Source organism: Schistocerca nitens, chromosome 3 (genome assembly GCF_023898315.1).
Source record: "Schistocerca nitens isolate TAMUIC-IGC-003100 chromosome 3, iqSchNite1.1, whole genome shotgun sequence".
NCBI lineage: Eukaryota > Metazoa > Arthropoda > Insecta > Orthoptera > Acrididae > Schistocerca > Schistocerca nitens.
Window position 1 is genome coordinate 535839894 of NC_064616.1, and position 11231 is coordinate 535851124.

An 11231-nucleotide genomic window follows, 5' to 3' on the forward strand; every position below is an offset into this window, starting at 1 on the left:
AAAGAAAGTGGTACAGGTTTCTTATTCAAATACAGATATATGTAAACAGGCAGAATACGGTGCTGCGGCCGGCAACACCTACATAAGACAATTAGTATCTGGCGCAGTTGTTAGATCTGGTACTGCTGCTACACTGGCAGGTAATCAAGATTTAAGTGAGTTTGAAAGTGGTGTTACAGCCGGCGCAAGAGCGATGGGACACAGGTTCTCCGACGTAGCGATGAAGTGGAGATTTTCCGGTACGACCAATTCACGAGTGTACCGTAAATATCAGGAACCCGATAAAACATCAGATCTCCGACATCGCTACGGCCGGAGAAAGATCCTGCAAGAACGGGATCAACGACGAGTGAAGAGAATCGTTCAGCGAGACAGAAGTGCAACCCTTCCTAAAATTTCTGCAGATTTCAATGCTGGGCCATCAAGAAGTGTCAGCGTGCGAACCATTCGACGAAACATTGTCGATATGGGCTTTCGGAGCCGAAGGCCCACTCGTGTACCCTTGATGACTGCGCGACACAAAGCTTTACGCCTTGCACAGAAAACATGTTCTCTGGTCGGACGCGTCTCGTTTCAAATAGTATCGAGTGGGTGGACGTGTACGGGTATGGAGACAGCCTCATGATTCCATGGACCCTGCATGTCAGCAGGGAACTGATCAATCTGGTGGAGGCTCTGTAAAGATGTGGCGTGTGTGCTGTTGGAGTGATATGGGACCCCTGGTAGGGTAAAGTAAGGTTAACTGGTCATGGAGGTTAACTGAACCATTCTATTAAAAATTAACAAGGAGGGAAATTTTAGTCTAAGGAAAATTTAGTTATCTAAAGCTGGTAGCCCTCCATCACTTCATGTGATGTTTTGGCGCCTAAAGCTGTGTTTTCAAGAGTTGAGGTAAATATTTCGCTATTTGTGTTTTTCTTCTGCCTGCAGTCACTGAGTATCAAATAAGTTGGTGATGCTTTCATTTAAAAGTATGTTTTTAAAGGCTTCATTACATATCTTATTTCCAAATGTTCTTTTGGTTGAGGTTATGCTGTTGCACAAAATATTTCATGAGTGTATGTGGGGTTAAGTGCCCACACATTTTGGGGTTTACCAGTCAGTGGTCCAGTTAACCCCACTGAAAACTTGCCTTATAATTACCATTATACTTACTACTGTATATAAACAGAAGCATTATTAAGCATAATAATTACACATTCTGTGAATTGCAGGGTTCACAATGCTAAGAATTTGGCAGCGAACTACCAATCACAGAGATTATTCACCAGAACTGCTGAAGGACGCAGTTAGTCAACATATCCATGAACAAGTGTCTTTGCGAAAATTAGAAAGAAGTGTGGGTATTCCTAGATCAACCCTTAAACGATTCATAGAAAAGGCTGTTCGTCTAAGAGTTGACAATATAAGTTTTAGGCCATCAAATGAGCATCTACGAATTTTCACAGAAGAGGAAGAAAAAACTCTTTCTGACTATATTACTACTGCATGCAATATACATTATGGCTTAAGCACAAAAGCTGCAAGGATTCTGGCTTATGAATATGATAAGAGGAATGGAAAATCTGTACCACAAATCTGGGAAAGAGAGAAAATGGTAGTACTGCAATGGCTAAGGGCATTTATGAAACGAAACAGACTTTCATTACGAACACCAAAATGGTTCAAATGGCTCTGAGCACTATGGGACTTAACATCTATGGTCATCAGTCCCCTAGAACTTAGAACTACTTAAACCTAACTAACCTAAGGACAGCACACAACACCCAGCCATCACGAGGCAGAGAAAATCCCTGACCCCGCCGGGAATCGAACCCGGGAACCCGGGCGTGGGAAGCGAGAACGCTACCGCACGACCACGAGATGCGGGCTACGAACACCAGAACAGACAAGTACATCAAGGGCCACTAGCTTCACAGGGACAAATGTGAAAGTGTTCTTTGACAATCTGATTTGCCTTAAAGAAAATATAGGTTTGAACCACAAGACATATACAATCTAGGCACAGACTGGGTGCAGAACAGTTGGACAAGCTAGATCTGCTGAAGGAGGATCACTTGTGACAATGGTTGCAATAATCAGTGCTTCTGGAACAGCTGTGCCACCATCTCTTGTGTTTCCTAGGGTACATTTTAAAGATCAGATGCTGCATAATGCCCCACCAGCTCTGGGGGTGGAGCCACTGCCTCAGACTGGATGAACAGTGAACTATTTTTACCAGTCCTGAAGCACTTTGTAAAACATAAAGGACCTACAAAGGAACATCCTAAGATTATGATTCCTGACAATCATGAAAGCCACACAAGCATAGCAGCAATATCATATGCAAAAGAAAATGGAAATATTTTGCCTACTTTGCCTCCTCACACAAGCCATAAGCTCCAACCTCTGGATGTGGGAGTTTTTGCACATTTCAAGAAGTTCTATAATAAGTATGTTGTGATCTTATGGCAGATACAGGAAGCTCTATCACAATCTTTGATGTTGCTGGACTGGTTGGCATAGCTTTACCCCTTGAATTCACCAGACAAAATATATGCAGTGGTTTTAGGGCCAGTGGTTAGCACACTGGACTCGCATTCGGGAGGACGACGGTTCAATCCCGTCTCCGGCCATCCTGATTTAGGTTTTCCGTGATTTCCCTAAATCGTTTCAGGCAAATGCCGGGATGGTTCCTTTGAAAGGGCACGGCCGATTTCCTTCCCCATCCTTCCCTAACCCGAACTTGCGCTCCGTCTCTAATGACCTCGTTGTCGACGGGACGTTAAAAACACACCGGTTTTAGGGCACGTGGTATTGAACCACTAAACAGAGGCATCTTTCGACATGAAGATTATCTCCCCACTTATTTAAGTAACCAGCCTTTGCCCACTGAATCTAACCAGAGAAATGATATGCCATCTACTTCCACTGTTGCTGTTTCTGACAAGACCATAACTACAGATTTAAATATTCCTCAGCCTTGTAAAGAAAAGATGAATGGCAAAAGAACTGAGCCAATCTCTCCAGAAGACATTCGGCCTCATCCCAAAGCCCCTCTTACAAGAAGAAAACAAACCAAGAAATCAAAATCAATGATTCTGACAGAGACGCCCTTAAAAAACATTCTTGAAGATGAAGCTAGATTAACAGAAGAAAAGAAAATGAAGAAATCTAATGGTATGATAAGAAAGAAGTCTGATCAGAATAAGAGACCAAAGAGAAAGTTCTTTATGTTGGAAGAATCTGGAGAGTCTGAAGGATCTATTCTCTATGATGACTCTTCTTCAGCAGTGAGTCTGTCTTCAGATGAAGACAGTATGGTGTAATCTTCAGGAAGCTTTGTGATTGTCAAAGTTTATGGTAAAGATTATACTACTTTCAGACATTATGTTGCTAAGGTTCTTAAAGTCCTAAAAGATGGAGCTGAAGTGTCATTTTACAAACGCTTGACTGGAACAATGAAATTTATGACAACAGATGAAAGAAGTTTTGTACCAGAGACTGATGTTGTATTGAAATTACTTAATCCATTTCAATTAAAATCTGTTCGATATGCAAATATGTGTTCTTTCAACTGTGATTTGCGTAAATTCACATTGTATTAGCTGTTTATCAGTCTTTTGTTGACCGTTTTGAGTATATAACTAATTGTTTGCATTTCTTTATCCTGCATTACATAGTATGAAGCATTGGCTATTGTAATATATATTGTGTTTTTTCAGTGAATACCAATAAGTGTCAGTGGTCCAGTTAACCACACTGAATGGCTCAGTTAACCTCCTCCAGGGGGTTAAGTGGACCACTTGCTACTATATTACATTTTGGTCTCTGCTGTTTAAAATATTTTGGTTGGGCTCTTAATTTTTTTTAAAACATTCAGTAAATGTAAATAAATAATGGGGTGTTTAATGTTTACTTATTGTGTTTGACATAGATACAAAAAATTAAAACGTAAAAAGTGGTCCAGTTAACCTAACTTTATCCTACGTCTAGATACGCCTCTGACAGGTGACACGCACGCAAGCATCCTGTCTGATCACTTGCATCCATTACTGTCCATTGTGCATTCCGACGGCATCTATCTTACCCCTAGTGATATATGCTTCCACAACCTTACACTTGCCCTCTACGAATTCCTTTGTAGCTAGTTTGCACTTTCCGTTAATCCCATTCTTTAGGCGTTTGTAATCCCTTTCGCTTACTTCATTTACTGCGTTTTTATATTTTCTCCGTTCATCAGTAAAATTCAACTTATTTTCTGTTACCCAAAGATTTCCGATAGCCCTCGACTTTTTACCTACTTGATCCTCTTCTGCTTTCACTATTTCATCTCTCAAAGCTACCTATTCCTCTTCTAATGAATTCCTTTCCCCCGTCCTTTTCAGTCGTTCATAGTAGCTTACCAATATTCTTATTTTCTTACTCATTATTAAATCTACTCCTAACTTACTCTTATTTGATTTTGTGTTTAGAACCACGTGCTGACCTGACCAGAAGTCCTGTTCTTTCTGCCACTGAACTTCACAAATTCTCACTATCTCAATTTTCATTTGTAAATTTTTAATCTGACTGTGCCTGCCTGTATGAGTAAGGGATCTCATATTTGACCCTACGATCCGTAGAACGCCAGTTTTGTTTCTCCTCATGACGACTCCTGATGTGTAGTCCACGCCCTGAGATGCGAATGGGGGATTACTTTACCCCCGGAATATTTTACGCGAGAGGACGCCATCATCATTTAACAATAAAGTAGAGCTCCATTCCCTCGGGAAAAATTAGTCTGTAGTTTCCCCTTGCTTTCAGCCGTTCGCAGTACCAGCTCAGCAAGGCCGTTTTGGTTGATGTTACAAGGCCAGAGCGGTCAATCATCCAGACTGTTGCCGCTGCAACTACTGAAAAGCCTACTGCCCCTCATCAGGAACAACACGTTTGTCTACCCTCTCAACAGATACTCCTCAGCTGTTTTTGCACTTTCAGTATGGATATCTTTATCGCTGAGACATGCAAGCCACCCGACCAACGGCAAGGTACATGATTCATTGAGGGTGGGTTCAAAGTTATTGAGCAGAAATTCCACATCTTGCAGCATCATTGGTTCTAACCTAGCTGTGCAGCAAGTCCAACTGAGATTGAATGAGAGATAAGTGTAATTCATTCCACGCTACTTCAGTTCTCTGCCATCAATCGTAGTGGCTGGCACGTGGCGACGAGTCAGTCTATCTGTAACACATGATCGGATACGTTCGGTGTGTCTGATATTTGGAGAATTCATTGGCCAGAGCAACAGTGTAACAGGCACTGTAGGCAGGTCAGGATAGAACGGAGAGCATTCCGTCTTGTGTTTTCCTGTTGAAAGATCGTGTCACGGACACCTAGAAGAAAGGAGAAAGCTACCGGCCTTAACACTTAAAGATGTAGCTGATTCTATTCAAATTACGAAAGAATGCTACGCGAACAATGCGAACAAGAGGTAATCTTGTAGTGCACACGATGGCACCCCATATCATCACGCTATCTGTTGGGTTCTATGACTATGACGAATGCAATCTGGCAGTCTTAGTTCTCCTCAGAGATCGCACATGTGGATATATCCAGTGGGATGTTGTACGCAGGATCGACACTCTTCTGGTAACACGACGCAATGTCAATGTTGTCTTTAGACACAGACATGTCTGCGTACCTCTGCCGACAGCTGCGTCAAGGGAAGTAGCCAAAATAGTTGCCGTTCTGACAGTCCACGATGCTACAGACTTCGTCGCTCTATCTGTGTTGATACTTACCTTGCTACAAAAGAACAATTTCCTGGCTCTTGGTACATGACAATGCTGTGTGATGGTGGACGAGCGTATGTATAGTAAGTCTGTTGTCTCGGTCACTTGTCACGTGGGACTTTTGAGATCCCGCACGAGGATGAGCGTGGACCTCCTGAAACCATAGATACCACATCATCGTGACAGTCGTGGGATCCCGACTATCCTCAACTGCAATATCGCGTATCGATTAGTCTTAGACTCTATTGGCCACAACTCGCCCACTTCTGAATTGCGACACATGTTGGTAGACACCTATCTTTCTTAAACAAGGCAAAATACGATGTTCTCGAAAACAATCAACATAAAAATTTTTGAATGAGGAACCCACTGTGTAATCTTTCGGTAGATACAGAATGTACATGGCGTTACTCCTATCTATTTTGTGCAGAGGCGCTGAAATGATAATTGTTTTACACGTTGCACCCTTCTTGGCGAATTGATGTTTGCTGCATGTCGCCTTCGCTTCAATGGCCAGCAGTGTAATGAAGAGATGGCCAGCTAGTCCCTGTGACAAAGAGGACAGGATTCCATAGTGGACTCTGGAGTGCTGATAGGATGTATCGTAGGTTGATTGTGGCAAGTGATGGTAAGGAATGACTTCATAGAGGAACAGTGTATTCTTTTTGCATATGGGAGCGATAAAGAATTAGGATTTTACGTCTCGATAACGATGCTGTCACTAGAGCCAGAAAACAAGTTAGAACAAAAAAAATATGACGAAGGAAATAGGCAGGAACCATCCCGGCATTCACATTAGTCGATTTAGAGTAACAGCCGAAAACCTAAATTTCGATGGACAGAAGTATTTTCTTATTTTACGGAATTAGTCGACACGAACTGTAGATAAAAGTGTCGTAAAACTAGCGCATGTCCCTAATGTTATGCCTATAGTGCGGGTTAAATGAGTAAAAATGGTTGTTTTTCAATTGCTTTCTGTATAGGTAGTGGCTGTTTTTTTCATGTTCGTGAGTATGTGTGTTTCTGAGAGAGAGAGAGAGAGAGAGAGAGAGAGAGAGAGAGAGAGAGTCTAATCTCTCCTTTTCTCTCTCTCTCTCTCTCACGCACACACATACACACACACTATAAAACACACAACTTAAAAATGCAAAAATACATTCACAGGTTGATAACACTCGCAGCCTACACTGAAAATAACTGAATAAACATTAACACTATGCTGAGAACGGAACACATAAAACTACAGTACTATTTCCCTTGCTAAGTTGTGAAGTGCAAAGAAAACCAATACGGGGTAAGAAACGGTGGGGTCAAAAAGGGGAAAACTTCACAGAAGGGCGAGTACAACCAAGTTTCTTTCGAGCTCAGTTTCCACTAACAACGAAGGAAAATGCAGTGATTCGCAGAATATGTAAATAAAAGGCAAAAACATCTTAAGTAAACAGTACGTCTATTTTATAAGGAAATGCTGTTTTTAATCTGTAAGTGCCGAAATGGTTGGCTCTAAGCACTATGGGACTTAACATCTGAGGTCATCAGTCCCCAACTTAAAGCTAACTAACCTTAGGACATCACACACATCCATGCCCGAGGCACGATGCGAGCCTGCGACCGTAGCAGCAGCGCGGTTCTGGACTGAAGCGCCTAGAACCGGGCGGTCACTGCTACCGGTCAGTACCGAAATGGAGAGAGACATTATGTATCGGTTTCGAAAACGACAACATAAGATTCTTTACAAATAAAAAAGAAACATGTGAGGTGAAAAATACTCTTATGCCCAGTAAGCTTAAACCGAAAAACCAATAACAGCTAATTTTAATAACCGCTGTGCAAGATGGACATGCAAACAACATGTTATTTTGTGAGTGTGGCCCTTTACAAACGGCATAGGATTTCTTTTCTATTATGGAGATCGACCAGATATTGACTATACAGAAATTTTGTGGGTTTCTGTTTGGGAAGAACTGTGAAAATCCATAACTCACCAGTGAATGTGCTATTTACTAAAACCTGCCAAAAGGTTCAAGGGAGATATCCTGTAAACTACGTTAAATGTTTTTAACGTGTTTAGAGTGCCTATGAGGTCAATCTTTCAGTAAAACGGTGGCATGCAAATTACTGAAAATGAAAAATTCTTTTTCCTAAGCATATTACGTTTTCACATAAACCTATCCATCATTTCATTGTATGTGATGAATAGTAACGTATCATTAACACTTCATTCCAACATGCATCTAGACACTTTCAGTCTACTTACTTACTAAGATGACCACACGAACCGAAGTTGGTTCATTGCTCATTCTTTAGTCTCTTATATTAGTCTCTATCGCTGGCCACACTCTCGTGGGCTCCCAACGTCTCCAGGTCTTTCTTGAGTCCATCCGTGCACGTCAGTTTCGTTTTAACAATGGGTCTCGTCCTTCACTGTTCCCATTTAGCACTGCCCTCACCATCAGGCACCGTGAGAGGTTAATCCGTGGCGAGGATATAGTCAACAAATACGACACGAGCTTAGTGCTGATCCAGTGACAGACAAAGTAAGCACTGCCAGAAAGTAAGTGCTGTCCCCTCTGCCTTGCTAGTAGGTTCAAATGGTTCAAATGGCTCTGAGCACTATGGGACTAAACATCTATGGTCATCAGTCCCCTAGAACTTAGAACTACTTAAACCTAACTAACCTAAGGACATCACACAACACCCAGCCATCACGAGGCAGAGAAAATCCCTGACCCCGCCGGGAATCGAACCCGGGAACCCGAGCGTGGGAAGCGAGAACGCTACCGCACGACCACGAGATGCGGGCCCTTGCTAGTAGGGATTCAGCCCAATGGCTAAGGGATGGTAAATCCCAACAGAAAACTAAGGATGGAGAGAAGCCAGTCTCTCTGTGGGAATAAACCTTACACAAATCCTGGCCCTACAGGTTGCGGACTGGGCGTCGGGTCGACAACCCATCTTGTTCAAAAGACATATTACGGAACACTCAAAACAAGCTTCGGTGTTGGATTCATATTTTGACGGCCGTGGCAAAGGACAAGGACTACGACACAAAAATTTACGGATAGGGACATGGAATGTCAAAATGTGAGTTCACCAGGAGCAGTGAAGGCTTTGGATGCTACAATATCGAAGTGGTCGCCTTGCAGAGGGTACGTGCGCGCTCAGCAAACGACCTGGTGGTGCTGTGCGAAGTATATACCGCACGCTGATATTGTTGTCTCCCAGTTCTGTTCCGTTGTAGAATGATGTCAGGGAACCAGGACAGGAAGCAGGCCTTCGTATAACTTTCTAATTACTTTGAGTGAATTTTCACTGATTTAATTGCAATTTGACAACATGTACTAGTATGGGAGGCAGCACAGTGTTGCGTGATTCTTCTTGAAACTTGCGTACCACTGCATCTGCATGACGCTCTACTGCTGACTAAACGAGTACATGTTGAATCGTGGAGCTATTCTTGGATTTTTAAGTAGCAGATCTATTAATACTGATCGTTAATTGTCTCATATTCACCGGCAACTCTAAAAATTTGGTAGAAGTAACATTTTATAGGCTACGTCCTCGGTAGATTAATTGCATTTCCGTAGGATTTTTGCACATAATCTCAGTTTGCCATTGTCTTTCATACAATAGTTTTATGTTGTCGTTCAAATTTAAACAGCTCCAGATACCTAATCCTAGTTATTTTGAGGTTGCGAATATTTCCATTGACTGATCCCTAGTGTTGTAACCCAACTGCAATGCGTCTTTTCGACTATTTACGTGTAACACTTTACATGCATTTGTTTTGAAAATTAACTAACAGTGTTTCTGAGATTCGCTAAGATTTATAGCGTTGTCAAAATATGCGACACTATCATTTGAGAATTGCATTACGCATCTACCGACGCTGTCTACCAAGTAATTTTATATATCTTGAGTAGTAACGATCCTAGTACACTTTCTTGTCGCACGCCAGGAGGAATTTACACATCTGAAAATATTAACCTGTTTTGAACGACGTATCGAGTTCTATTTTGTACGAAGTTTTCAGTTAAATAACAAAACTGGTCCGACATTCCGTACGCTTATTTCCTTCATTAGGAGACAGTACTAAACATTATCGAATACCTCGCTGAAATGAAGGAGTGCTCCGGAAAACTACTACTATATGCGCGAACAGAGCTAACCGAGTATCACACGAACGCTGTCTGTGTGATTTACATCTACGTATATACTCTGAAAGCCACCTTACGATGAGTGGAAGAGAGTAATTCTAATACCAGTACTGTTCCTCCCTTCCCCGTTCCATTCGTGAATGGCGTGTGGGAAGAGTAATTGTCGGTAAACCTCCATATTAGCTCTAATTTCTCGGTTTTCCCTTTCCGGTTATTTCACGTGACGTATTTGGTAGGAAGTAATATGTTACCCGACTTTCTGGACCAAACTCTTCGGGAGTTCAATAGAAAACCATAATACACAACACCACTCTTGTAGAGTTTGCCATTGAAGATGGTTCAGCATCTCCGTAATCCTCTCTCGTTGAGTAAATGATTCCTTGGAGATACGCACCGCTCTTCGTTGGATCTTGTCCATCTCTTCGATTAATCCAACATGGTAAGGGTTCCAGACAAACAAACTATAGTCGGGAACAGACCGAACAAGTGTTTTGCAAGCCACTTCTTGCGGGCATGAATTACATTTCCTTAAAATTCATCCTATGAACCTACGTCTGGCATATGTTTTTCCTGTTATTTGTTTTATGTACTCATTATAAGTCGGATCTCTCCAGATGGTTAGTCATAGATATTTTACGAAAGTTACGGTTTTCAATGATTTGTCATCAATAGCGTACTTGTACAGTAGTGGGTTTCTTCACCACGTTGATACCTACTGCGTAGTTTTATAGTCTCAAAATGACCATTAATACATAATCAGTAAATATATTACGTTATTAGTAAATAGTTTGATGTTGGGTATACAAAACCATAGTTATTGTACTTTCCTAACAACATCTGAGGAAAAACGTACAAAATTCTGGTTTCAAAATGCGATGGCGGGATTCTGGAATAATTTATCAGAAAGGACGACCCATTCCAGTGTTCGAGAAAGTTTAAATTTATTGTAGGAAGAAATAACTAGACACAGCTTATTTTTGTGACTGTTGACTGAATTATTTATCAGTGTGCTGCTGGTGTGTGGAATGTTCGGTTCTGTGAACTTGTTGTGCAGTTTGGGAGCACTGGCTACAGTGGGCTTAACACGTGATTCCTGAGTCACGTTGCAAGCCTGCTGCGTGCCAACTTGATTGTTAGCAGACCAAAAAAAGTCTTTCGTTCGTTTCAAACGTTTACACATTTCGAGGAAAGGCACATAAAGACTGGCAGAGTAAACAGTATCAGTCGTTGCGTTTTCTGGGATTTAACTGTCGACAGCGGTCGGCTCGGGAGCTCGTAATCGCCATTGTCTGTATAGGCTCGTAACAATCGCCCGTCGCTA